Below are 13,747 nucleotides of genomic sequence, written 5' to 3'. Positions count from 1 at the left end.
TAAAATAGTATCACAGTAGGTACATTCTTTTAATTCCCACAAACTTCTAAAAACAAGACTTCAAATATAATAACTCAAAACCTGAAAGTTTATAGAGCTATAAATAACTTTTATACAGTATACATACTATCTGAGTTAAAGATGCCAAATTCAGTGAAGCTATTAAAATTGTAGTTTATTATTATCCATATATTAGTATCTTGTTCATTTTTGTCATGCTTACCTATTTTCTTGTACAGATTGAAGTTTGAGGTTCGCAATTCTTTTAATTGCTACATGATTAACTTTTTCTGTGGAAATTTCCATGTATGAAATGATGCCATGAAAATCACTGTATTTGATACTGACACTGAGAAATTGCTAGTAGCTCATACCTACTCTGAAGTTAATTAAGAACACCCTGGATATGCTCTTTGGAGAAGTATTTCATGGTAATTGGTAGCAAAAAAATTTTTTTTTTTCAAATAAAAGCATCCAACTAAATAGTTAAAATCTCAACTCTGTTCTTTTAAATGTACCTCAGCAAAATCACAAGAGTATTGGGTCGTGAAATGCAACAAAATAAAGACATTGAAATTATACTGAGAAAAAGTATTTGTAGCTTTCTTTCACCTGCAGTCGCAGAAATACCACTGTATAACTAACATTATTTAATACCCTAAAATATTTTCTGTTGGAGATGCAGTGCCTCAGTCTACATTAATCCTGTCGTATTTGTAGCCTGGTTTATGGTGCAATACTCAGGAGATGAAATCTAGGCCTCACAGAAACTAGATGAGTATCACTTTGTCCTGTGCCATCCTTTTTGCATTGAATCAGAACAAAAAGAGTCTCGGGCAGCAGACAGTTTCATCATTGCTTCCAAGTTCAGGTTGGCCGGGCTCCCAAATCTCTTGGAGTGTGTTGGCTGACAAAGCAAATTAGTCTCATTTTATCTTTGGGGCAGTGACTTTGCTAACTTTATTGGTGATGTGGGGCCTAGGCCTTCCAACATAACCAGGTGACACATTAAAAAAAAAAAAATGTGGTTAAGATACTTATCCTATTCTGGCCCCAAAATGGTACTACTGAAAGAATAATTAGAAAAGCTATGGAGAAGAATTATCCAGTTATAAAACATGAAATAAGTCAGGGTTTAAATTAAAAGTGGTCAAAAAAGTAAGATAGATAGTATCACTATAAGAAAACACTAACATTAGACCTAAATTTATAATCTGAAAAATATGAAAGCCATTGATGAAGAAAATTAAACTATTTATATTCAATATATATTATTAAATATGTTTTTTTAAAGATGGTAGAGGGAAGAGAATAGAATAGAAAAATAATCAAATGTGAAAATCAGAACAATTGGACAGGCTTGAATAAGTCAAGTGAAGAGTTTAGGTTATACCAACAGAAATCTTCCCAAATAAAAATGTTTTAGGTAAGCTTCCAGTCCATGTCTTCTGTCTCCCAAAGTTAGTGAGAAAATTGGAGGTTCGTCTGTGTGTTTGTGTGTGTATGTACTTGTAAATAAGTAAAGATAACTCATTTATTTCAAATATGCTGTTTCTGGGAAACAGATGGTGAAAAAATATACATTTTTTTAAAGTTGTACTGAATGCAGAAATGCTTAACTATGGAAAGCTCTTCTTGCTATTTATAATTCTAGGGCAAAAGTTCAAAGTGGCCCAATCACCAGATATTCTAATTTGGTAGTTCTGTGATGAGACCAAGGATAACTACTTTCTTAATAATTCTCATCTCTAATAGCAAGAGAAGAGACTTCCTTTTATACCACCACAGTCTTAGAACATTAGAGTATTTGGCACATGATAAATATCTACTAAATAGTTCGTGAATGAATGAGTGAAACAATAATGATTGAATAAGTGAATGAAGCACCCATGATTCTGATGTGAATTGTCCATGGACCAAGCTTTGAGTAATCTAGAGTCTTCATTATTCTTTAATTTAGAGAACAGTGAAAAATAATGCTGTCATAATGGACTATGTAGGTAGTATGATTTGTAATCTGTGGCATCTAGTTGATTGAGATAACTCTGGTTTACTAACATATGTTTCAAAAATAATTGGATACTATATCAATTATTTCTATAAAGACTTTCCTTTCTTCAGAGATAAAACATTTTTTTTTCTTTCAGTTGTTAACTCAGACACTAATACTAAAGTTAATTAAATAGGGTGTAAGCTAGCTTAACTCCATAATGATTCTTCACTGTCAATCTTTTCATCTCCATAGTTATTATCATGGATTCTCTGAACTCCTTGCCTACATTGATAGGCAACAAAAATAGAATTTAGTGAGAATAACCAAGCACTGATATGACAAGTTGATAGTATGCCTATTCATACGATCTGCTCATGGTCACTGATCTTAAATATCTTTGTTCCATTCTCCATGAAAGGTTAGGAAAAGAAGAGTTAAGCAATAGCAAGTCTTCTGGGAAAAACTTCAGAGATTTGGAATTTGAAGACAATATTATGTCAGATCCCCTTTATGATTTAAGATAAAGGATATAAAAGGTTAAGGGTCATTTCAACCTCCTAATTAGACCTGCTTCTCAGTTACAACAAAATTCAATAATACTAAACCCAAAAGAGGACTTGTAGTACAAAAAACATTGCTTGAGGAAGTATTTTAACTGCAAAATTAAGAAATACACAAAAGTGACACAATAGAGAAAAAAAAGTTAATTTCTATTTGTTGTAAATTTTTGATAGAGGGCCAGAAGTTAACATGTTATATTTAAATTTAAAATATATTACCTAATAACAGATTTGAATCTAAAGATTAAAAAGCTATAAGGATTTGGAAGAGGCAGAGTTAATATCATCTAGTTTGAAGAATCAAGGAATTCTGAGAGGAAGCTTTCAATGACTTGCGTGTAGTAGGTACTAAACAAACATTTGTTATCAGAATGATATTACAGAAACATTCTGCAATAAGTATAAAATATGATAGCTATTATTATTACGCAAATTTTAAAATTTATTTTTAAGATACAAACATGAATTTTAATCATAGCTGGTAAGGCTCTTCATGGTCTGACTTGTGCCTAACTCTCCTCCTTTATTTTGAATCATACTTTTCTGAATCATCCACAACACTTGTTAATTTCCCAAAGCATAACGTTAAGTGTCCACACATTGGGTAACATTTTCTTTTTTTTTTTTTAATCGTTTTGATTTAACATAATCACTTTAGATTTCCTCTGTGTATGTCTGGTGACAATTTGCCTAGGGTTCCTTACAGCCCCTGGTGATAAAGGGAAAGATAAGGCAATTCTAGTTGGTATACAATACTTGTACCTTTCAGGATTCTAACATTACACAAGGCACAGTGGCTTCTGGCTTTATCTTGGTATTACAAACTTTAAAAGTAGCGAAAGACAAGATACATACAACTTCCCTCTCTTCCTTTTTCTTTGCAAATTCTCAGGATCTTGGCATTGGAAGAATTGGGAAAAGACTGAAGATTATAGTAATGAAACCTAGATTATTGTTTAACTTTGCTCTCTGATTCTAACTTGGACAATACTTGATTATAATTATGAACTTTATCCACATTTTCATCTTTATGCTTCTGTGATTAAACAGTACAAGTCTCTGTTACACTGGTACCTTAGGGGACCAACGCTTTTAGGAAAAAAGGGGGAAATTAAGAATTCAGCCAATCAAGATGGGAAAGAGCACATACTATATATACATGGAACCACAGTGTATTGATGGGGGAAATTTGAATAAAGGGAATGACAGCAGAGAGTTTTTTCCTTCAAGTGAGTTTGACATTAAGGTTTGATACATACCAGGTAAAATAAAATCTTAAGAAAGGTTCAGACAAGATTATGGAAACAAAAACTTTAGTGTTTTGATGAAGTGCCCACAAAAACAATCCCAAACTCTGAGTCAGTTTATGTCTCTTCTCTCTTCTTAACCCTGCCCTCCCTGCTTTGCAAATTATCTGTAGGAATTGAGTGACTTGACTCATAATCACAAAAATAACTAGTATAGGTCAAGCCATTGTAGATAAAATATTGGCAAGGTACAATATGGAGACAAGGGACAGTCTTTATCAGAGTGTTGTATTTTTCTTGATAATTTATTTCCCAAGAGATAGCCCCCTTCAAATAATCTACAACTGCATTTACCATATGAATGATTTCATCTAAGAATTCTATTGTCTCGATGGTCTCTGAGACAAACATTTTTAAAAGTACTGTTGTCCACTTAATTTTCATTATGCAGTTCAATATATTCTTAAGAGCATGTACATATGGATTTAATTACAAAAAGATAAAATTACAAAACAATAGGTAGGAACAATTCTAAAATATGTTTGGTTATAAGAAAATTAATAAATAATCTCTACCAATAAAGATTGGGTAACTCTCAAAAAGTCTTCTGGTTTTTATTTTAATACTTAGTTAAACAATGTTCATTCTTCACTGTGCATATATTTATTTACCTGATAGAGTAATGTAGTGTTTATACATGGAATAATGAAACAAAACTATTCTTGGAAAAGTGGTTGTGCAATGAGACAGTTCTCCAGGCAAAGAGCATACTTGTGAAACTAGAACATTCCACACTGACTTAAAATTGAACAGTGTCAGTGTAAGCAATGAAGATTTGTGCTTTAAGATGGAAGAGACAATAAAATTGTTTCAACTCAAAACAATTATGCAATGCTAAGTGAAGAATACCAATGTATTCATTTCCCCAAATAACCTGTCTTTATAATACTGTACTCATATTTTTTGTTTTCAATTTTATGCTTATGTGGTCAACATGATAATGAGTTGGTCCCAGATACTTTTGACTATCTTACCTCCTCACTCTTCCATTCTTAATGCATTGTTTCTTAAGTTAACACATCAACTGTTTATTTATACTACATATAAAAGTAAAATTCATTTAGTGTAAACCATTGCATTTGTTTAAAAATCTATTTGAGAGATTTTCAGTCAAGATGGGGGAAGAGGGAAAATTTTTGCTCACCTCCTTTATGACTACATCAAAATTACAACTAAATTACAGAACCATCATTGAGAACCACCTGAAGACTAAATGAACAGAATTCCCGCAACTAAGGATATAAAGAAGGAGTCATGTTAAGATGTGTAGGAATGGTGGAGACATTGCACAGGCAGGTTCTACACCCACAGTGTGAAGATAAAGCATCAGGAGGAACTTCCATACTGTTTTCCATTGTGGCTGGAAATTTTCAATCCCATCAACGATGTGCATGGGTTCCCTTTTCTTCACATCCTTGCTAACACTCGTTGTTTATTGACGATAGCCCTTTTGAAAGGTGTGAAGTTATATCTCATTGTGGTTTTAATTTGCATTTCTCTGATGATTAGTGACATTGAGCATCTTTTCACGACCATTGGCCATCTATATGTCCTCTTTGGAGAAATGTCTGTTCAGGTCCTCTGCCAAATTTTCAATCAAATTGTTTGGGGTTTTTTTGTGTGTGTGTAAGTTGTATGAGTTCTTTATAAATTTTGGATTTTAACTCCTTTTTGGATGTATCGTTGGAGAATGTTTTCACCCAATAGGTAGGTTTTTTTTTGTTGTTTTATTGATAGTTTCTTCAGCTGTGCAAAGACATTTTAGTTTGATGTAGTCCCATTTGTTTATTTTTTCTTTAGTTTCCCTTGCTTATATATATATATATATATATATATATATATATATATATATATATATATATATCAAAAAATACATATGTATGTGTTATATGCGTGTGTATATAATTAAGAGCAATGTTTTCTTCCAGGACTTTTATGGTTTAGGCCTTAAATTTAAGTCTTTAATCCATTATGAATTTATTCTTGTATATGGTATAAAAATGTGATCATTTCATTTTTTTACTTGTATCTATCCAGTTTTTCCAATACCATTTATTGAAGAGACTGCCTTTACCCCATTCTATAGTCTTGCTTCCTTTATCATAGATTAATGGACCATATAGGTGTGGGTAAATTTCAGGGTTCTATACTCTGTTCTAATGATCTATGTGTCTGTTTTTATGTCAGTACCATGCCATTTGAATACTATAGGCCTGTAATGCAGCTTTGCATCAGGTATTGTGATATCCCCAACTTTGTTCTTCTGTCTCAAGATTGCTATGGCTATTTGGGGTCTTTTGTGGTTCCACAAAAATTATAGAATTATTTGTTCTAGTTCTATGAAAAATGCCATTAGTATTTTGATAGAGATTGCATTAAATCTGTAGATTGCTTTGGGCAGTATGGGAATTTCAAAAATGTTAATTCTTCCTACCCAAGGTATATGGAGGTTCCTCAAAAAATTAAAAATTGACTACTTTATGACCCAGCAATTCCATTTCTGGGTATTTATCCAAAGAAATCCAAAGCATCAGTTCAAAAAGATATGTGAATTCCTATATTCATTGCAGCATTATTTACAATAGCCAAGATATGGATGCAATCTAAATACTCATCAATAGACAACTGAATAAAGAAGCTGTCTATATATACAATGGTTTATTATTTGGCCGTAACATGAATAAATCTTACCATTTGCAACAGCATGGATGGATCTAGAGGGTATTATGCTAAATAAGTCAGATAGAGAAAGAAAAATACCATATGATTCCATTTACATGTAGAATTCAAATAACAAAATAAACAAAGTAGAAACATATTGATAACAGAGAACAAAGCGATGATTGCCAGATGGGAGGGAGATTGGGGGGAGAGGGGGCTGAGTAAAAAAATGAAGGGATTAAGAAGTACAAATCTGTAGTTACAAAATAGTCACAGGGAATAGGGAATGTAGTCAATAATATTGTAATAACTATGCATGGTACCATGTGGGTATTAGACTTATCAAAGGGATCACTTTGTAAATTATATAAATGTTTAACCACTATGCTGTACACCAGAAACTAACATAAAATAGTGAATGTCAACTATAATTTAAAAATAAAAAGAATCAAGAGGGCTACTTCAGCTGCAGAAATCTCCCCTGAGGAGTGAAACCCTTTAGTGGGATCCCCAACCCAAGGCACCAGTGCCAGGAAGAAGAATCCCCATAACATGTGGCTATGAAAACTAGCAAGAAATGTATCTGAGAAAGACAAAGGACTACTAGAGTGCTTCTCTTAACAGGACTGCACACAGACTCACTTACAATATCATTTTCTCTAAGCTCCAGCATAGGGATAGCACCTCAAAATTCACCAGCAACATATGGGGAGGAACTAAATTGACTTACTTCAGGGTGGATGCTGGAGTGTCAGAAGCTAGAAAAATTCTCCCTGAGGATAGAAGTCCTGGCAGGCACAATTGTACCTTTGTTGAACTCTCCTCCCACCCAGCGAGCTCTGAGCATGTAGGTGCCAATTCTGACCTCTCCATTAACCTGGCAAACACCATTCACTCTGCCCTGTTGATTTCCTGAGACCCTAACCTACACAACTCATCCACTGGGCCTGCGTATCTTCCAACGGCTCCTCCACACAAGCAGCCTGCCTTGAATTGCACTGTGGACATTCCCAAAATATTTCAAAGGTCCACAAACACTGTAACTCAGCGCTGGTTCTCAGCATAACTTATAGCTCTTGCTAAGCAACTCCAAGTCCAGCAGAAGTGGCGACTGGTCTTAACTTGCATTGTAACTCCCACCACATGGCCCCAAGCCTGGCATAAGAGGCAGCCAGTATTGGCCTGGAATGTAGCTTCTACTAAATGACCAAAAGCCCAGTACAAGTGTCAGCTGGCCTCAGCTCATATCATGGTGCCCACCAAATGGTTCCAATCTGGCACAAGTGGCAGATTACCTTGGCCAGCACTGCAGCCCCTCCCAGGAAGCTCCAGATCTAACATACCTGGTGGACTGCTTCAGACCTCACTGAGCACCATACAAACTAGTCCATAAATGACTCACATGAGGGGTGGACACAGCTGGCACCAGGGCCCTGCTCAAGTGATTACTGTTCTATTGGGTCAGCCTCTGCACAATAGTTCATCTGCTGTAGTCACAACCAGCCCTCACATCCAGGTAGCTTGAAGGTCAGCCCCATATAGAGATGTGCTAACAGCAGTCTCAAGGATCAACAGCAACAGAGGGGCACACAAAAATCATACAGAAGAAATACCTGGTGCACACAGCTCAGGTTACTATACTATGCCACTGAGCCTCACAGGACATCTTCTATATAAGGCTACTCTGTCAAGACTGGGAGACATAGCAGATCTACCTAATACATAACTCCAAACAGAGAGTCAGTAAAAGTGAAGAGACAAAGAAAGCATGTCCCAAATGAAAAACAGGACAAAATTTGGAAAAAAAAAAAAAAAAATAAACAAATGAAGGCAAGCAATCTCCCAGATACAGAGTTCAAAACACTGGTTGTACAGATACTCAATAAACTTAGAGGAAGAATAGATGGAGTTAGTGCGAACTTATACAAAGATATAGAAATCATAAAAAAGGAGATAGACAACATAAAAAAAGAACCAGTCATAAATAAAGAATACTTTAGAGGAAATCAATATTAGATAAGATGAAGCAGAGGATTGAATAAGTGATCTGAAAGACAAGATGGCGGAAAACATCCAATAGAAAGAAAGGAAAGAAAGAAAGGAAGGAAAGAAGGAAGGAAGGAAGGAAGGAAGGAAGGAAGGAAGGAAGGAAGGAAGGAAGGAAGGAAGGAAGGCCGGAAGGAAGGAAGGAAGGAAGAGGGAGGGAGGGAGGGAGGGAGGAGTGGGGAGGGAGGGAAGGGGAAGGGAAGGGAAGGGAAGGAAGGAAGGAAGGAGAAAATGGGAATAGTTCAGGGGCTTCCGGGACAACATCAAGCATACCAACAACATTCACATCATATGGGTACCAGAAGGAAAAAAGAGAGTATGGGGAATTGAAAATCTATTTGAAGAAATAATGACTGAAAACTTTCCTAACCTGGTGAAAGGGATAGGCATACAAGTCCAGGAATTGCAGAGAGTGTCAAAGATGAACCCAAAGAGGTCCACAACCAGACACATCATAGTTAAAATGCCAAAGTTTAAAAAAATATATATGCCAAAGTTTAAAGGCAAACAGAGAATATTAAAAGCAAGAAAAAAGCACTTAGTTACGCGCAAGGAAGCTCCCATGAAACTGTGAGCTGATTTCTCAACAAAAACTTTTAAAGCCAGAAGGGATTGACATGAAATATTCAAAGTGATGAAAGGCAAGGACCTACAACCAAGATTGTTCTACTCAACAAGGCTATGATTTAGAATTGAAGGGAGATAAAGAGTTTCCCAGACAAGAAAAAGCTAAAGCAGTTCATCACTATTAAACCAATATTACAAGGCATGCTAACGAGATGAATTTAAGAAGAAAATATCAAAACTAGGAGTAAGAAAATATAGAAAAGGGAAAAAATTATCACAAAACAAGTCTCAATAAATTTAAGAAGATTAAAATCCTATACAGCATTTCTTCCAATCACAATGGTATGAAACTAGAAATAAATTACCAGAAGAAAATTGAAAAACACATAAGTACATGAGGCTAAGTTACATGCTACTAAACAATAAAGGATTATAAACCAGATCAAGAAAGAAATCAAAAGATACCTTGAGACAAATGAAAATAAAAACACAATGACCCCAAATCTATGGGATACAGCCAAAGCAGTTCTAAGAGAGAAATTTATATCAATACAAGTCTACCTCAAGAAATGAGAAAAATCTCAAATAAATTATCTTACTTTATACCTAAAGACACAAGAAAAAGAACAAACAAAGCCCAAAGTGACTAGAAGGAAGGAAATAAAGATCAGCGTGAACATAAATAAAACAGCTTAAAAAACAACGGAAAAGATCAATGAAACCAAAAGTTGGTTCTTTGAAAAGATAAACAAAATTGGTAAAGATCTTTTTGGCCCTCTGGGCTCTTAGGGTAAAGAAAATTACTTTAATTATTTCTTGAAAACAATGAAAATCATAAGAACCTTTATAGAAAATATGAAGTCAATACAAGCTTATAGACTAATACTACATTTGAGGAAGGATATTTTAGTAGCAACATAGACTAGAAACTGAATAGAGTTTTGTTTAAAATAATACTTTTTAAATGCCGGTTTATTTATTTTTTTAAATAATATTTTAAAAGTAATAAGATTATAAAAATTAGATAATAGATATTTGAAATATATTGATATTGAGAGATACTAGACTGATAGTAGTAAAACATGGTAACTGAATGGATCAATAGGACAAGATAATAGAAAAACTCATAGTAATTAGTAATTTTCATTTGTTTCCTTGGGATAATGGTAGCATAACTAACAACAACGATAAAATTAAGGGAAGGGAATACTTTGATGATAAAAAGATGATTTTGTTTAGAACATGTGACATTTGAGATATTTTTGGAGAAACCATACAAAAGTATCTTCATTCCAGACCTTTCTTCCCAGCTTCAGATCCACGTACCTTTTGGCATTTCTTCTCAGGTGTTCCAGAGTTAAAAGTAACTCAACAAGATGTTACCCATGTTCTTCTCTGGTCCTCTCATTGTTTCTTAATTCAGAAATGGCAAGTCTGAAACAAGGTTGCCAGATTTATCAAATACATTTGAATTTCTTATAAACAAGTAATTTCCTGGTATACATATATTCTAAACACTGCATGGGTCACACTTATACTAAAACAATATCCATCGTTTATTTGAAATTTAAATTTAACTGAATGTCCTGTATTTTATCTGCCAATCCTAATTAGAAAAGATTTCATCATTAAACCTTCTTCTTACTTTCACTGCCTTTTCCACATCAATCCATCTCCAGGTCCTGATGTTTTCACCCCCTAAATGTCTTTGAATCATCTACCAAGTTCAAACTTTGGTACCACATGCAGCAGACGAAGCCATCATGATCCTTCAACTAGACCGCCTCAGTAGTTTTTTCACTGTTCTCCTCTACCCTCTGCTCTTCAAATCTTTTAGTGTTATATTTTCAAAATGAATATCTGTCTGTCATAACACAGCATCCTCTCACTGAAGACTACTTGAAAATGTGTTCTTAAAATAAAGATAAAACTTCTTTATCACAGCTTACAATATGACCTCTCCTATCTACCTCTCACTTGTACTCTTGCTACACTGGCGTTTTCCAGATATAAACAACTCAGGCCATTCCCACTAAAGGCCTTTAAATTTGCTTTATCCATTGTCTGGAATACTCATATCTCTCCTTCTCTCCTTGTTAATATCTATCATCAGTGTTTACATCTCAGTTTAAAGCACTTTTAACAGCAGTTTTATTTACCTTAGATCTTCTTATCACATGTTCTTACAGCATTCCCACTCATAATCTTTATTGTAGATTTAATTTTACTTTGATTTGCTTGAATTTTTATTTTTCTGCAAAAATTGAGGCACTGTGATGGTGATAACCATGTTGAGTTTTCCTCACATTTGTATCTACAGAATTAACTCTGGCGTGGGAGATAGTCCCCATTGAATAAATACTGGTTGACTAAATAATGTCCAGTAGACACTTGGATTATAGAAGTAGTATTAGCAAAGTGGGCTAAGGAGAGATCTGAAAGTATTTTATTCCATAAGAGTTTATGAAGTTGGCTAATAAAAACAGAATAGGAAAGGGTAAATTTTTAACCATGAAGCTTATTTATATTCAGAAATCAGGTAATTGGTTAAGGACTATGAAGGGAAAACAGAAAAGGGAATAATCAAACTAAGAAAGCAAAAGCTTCAAGTAGGGGTTGATCATTTTCAAACACTGCAGAGAGGAAAAAGAAAAAATAAGAACTGGTATTTAATGTAACAAATAGGAGGTTATTGGTGATCTTGGACAAATATTTATTGGAATAAAATATCAATTGCAAAATAGTAAGAAGTAGAAGATGATAATATAGGCAAAGAGGGTAAGCTCTGATATTGAAGAATATATCTCTGAAATTCTTTATTGCTAAAACTGATTTCACTTAGAATTCAAAAATAATAAAAAGAGATGCTCTACTCTGCAAAAATGTTAGGTCAATAAAGAGGAAAATTATTTGTAATTATAAGAGTTTCCAAATACAAGGCAAAAGAATGAGTTAAACAGTTATTTTAGACACTCTATGTGTACAGATCAATACACAGGCATTTTTCTATAGAAAAGTAAAATCTGTCAGCTGTCAGCATGTAACAAAAGGCACAAGCCCACCCACCTTCCATGCAACAAAACCTATTTTTTTAATGAAAAGTGTTACACTATTATAGCAAAAGATATTGGACATTTAAACGGGGTCTAAAATTCTTGTTAAACAGTGAGAAAGATTAAGATGAATGTTTTTAATCATTTAAAAAACATCATAAAAAATTCTAAAATGTGCAGAACCTCCATTGGGTACCTGACCTACAGTGTATGTGTTTTCAAAGATCTTAATATTGAGCTAAATATAGGTGCCATTTATATACTTCATTACAATTTTTGAATAACCATGCTGCTTATCAATTTCTTTCAAAAATTTTTTCATGAACTATTATTTTCCTTTTGCTCTTTCACTTATTGCAACATATAATTCTAAGTAAAATAGATTAAAATTGGAAAAAAATGAAAACAAAAATCATGAGTGATCATGTGTCAGATATAATGCTATCTTGGGACATCTTTCTTCTCCCATTTCTTACTATAATCCATTGAGGCAAAAAGGCAGGTCCTTTTAGTACCTTCATAGTTTTCAGCTGCTGTTTAATGCCACCAGCGGAATGTTTAAGTGAGAGAGAACTATAGAAGACAGCCCTGATTCTCCTCCAAAAAGACTCACCCCTGTTAAAGTCTAATGGCCTTAAATGGAATGAATGGAAAAGAATGGAAAAGCTGTGGACACTCTGAAAAAAAAATGTTCATTTTAGAATACAGTCTCCAGTCTCCCTCAAATTGAACCAGAAATGAAAATTCAGCACTATGTCATTTGTTATCTTCTTACATATTGTTATGTGAATGAAGAATTATTATAGAGAAAGCATCTTTACTTTTACTACTATTGCCATATGCCTTCGGTGAGTAAATATAGCTTTCATTATACTACTGTATATTGAAGTTTTAAGATGTGCTTTTAAAAAAACCGTTATATGCCTTGAAAGTACATAATAACCATGTTAAACAACTTTAGTTTTTCAAGAAATGATGCATTTTGTGTTATCTACTGTAATCATTTTGCATTTAACATGAATTGAACAGACATTCTCCTTCAGATGAACTTTCCGGTGACAAACTTTGAAATTGACAGATTAAAGCTGATTTGAGGTTGTCAAAATATGGTATAGCTATCTGCACAAAATATGTATGAAATTTACAGATGGTAGACTACTGGTTTACATGGCAGTTATGTTAGTACATCCACTACCAGTTAAATTAATAGTGTCACAATCTATCTTCCATGGCAGGTGTAAATGACTTTTAGAACATCAATAACTAGTTTACAATCATGTTCCTTCAGTACTTAAGGTTTACCATTGATTTTGTGTTTTGTGCAAAATAGCACACATACAATGCCAATATTTTGTTGTAGGATAAGTTTTAAAATAAACCAAACATTTATAAACTTGAGAAGAATCTATTAAAAATATCAAACCTAGTCAATTATCAAATTATCCACTAGAGGATTCTAAATTTCTAACTTTCATCTTACACAGATTAATACTGAAAGGAAACATTCAAGAAGACTCTAATATGTAAATGAACCCATGTAAAAAATCTTCCTGAAATAGC

General features: G+C 33.7%; 1 long non-coding RNA gene across 3 annotated transcripts in view; it reads right to left on the bottom strand.

Annotated features, from left to right (window-relative positions):
- Positions 1-13,747, bottom strand: part of LOC120612528 (uncharacterized) — a 278,407-nt gene that overhangs the window by 174,307 nt on the left and 90,353 nt on the right. For all 3 annotated transcript variants that reach the window (XR_005655471.1, XR_005655469.1, XR_005655470.1), the window contains one exon: positions 10,461-10,568. This is a non-coding gene — a long non-coding RNA (uncharacterized LOC120612528). The remainder of the gene's footprint in view (positions 1-10,460; positions 10,569-13,747) is intronic.

Source organism: Pteropus medius, unplaced genomic scaffold (genome assembly GCF_902729225.1).
Source record: "Pteropus medius unplaced genomic scaffold, Ma_sr-lr_union100, whole genome shotgun sequence".
Taxonomy (NCBI): Eukaryota; Metazoa; Chordata; class Mammalia; order Chiroptera; family Pteropodidae; genus Pteropus; species Pteropus medius.
The sequence above is the reverse complement of the archived record's forward strand: the minus strand, read 5'-3'. Positions and strand labels throughout refer to the sequence as shown.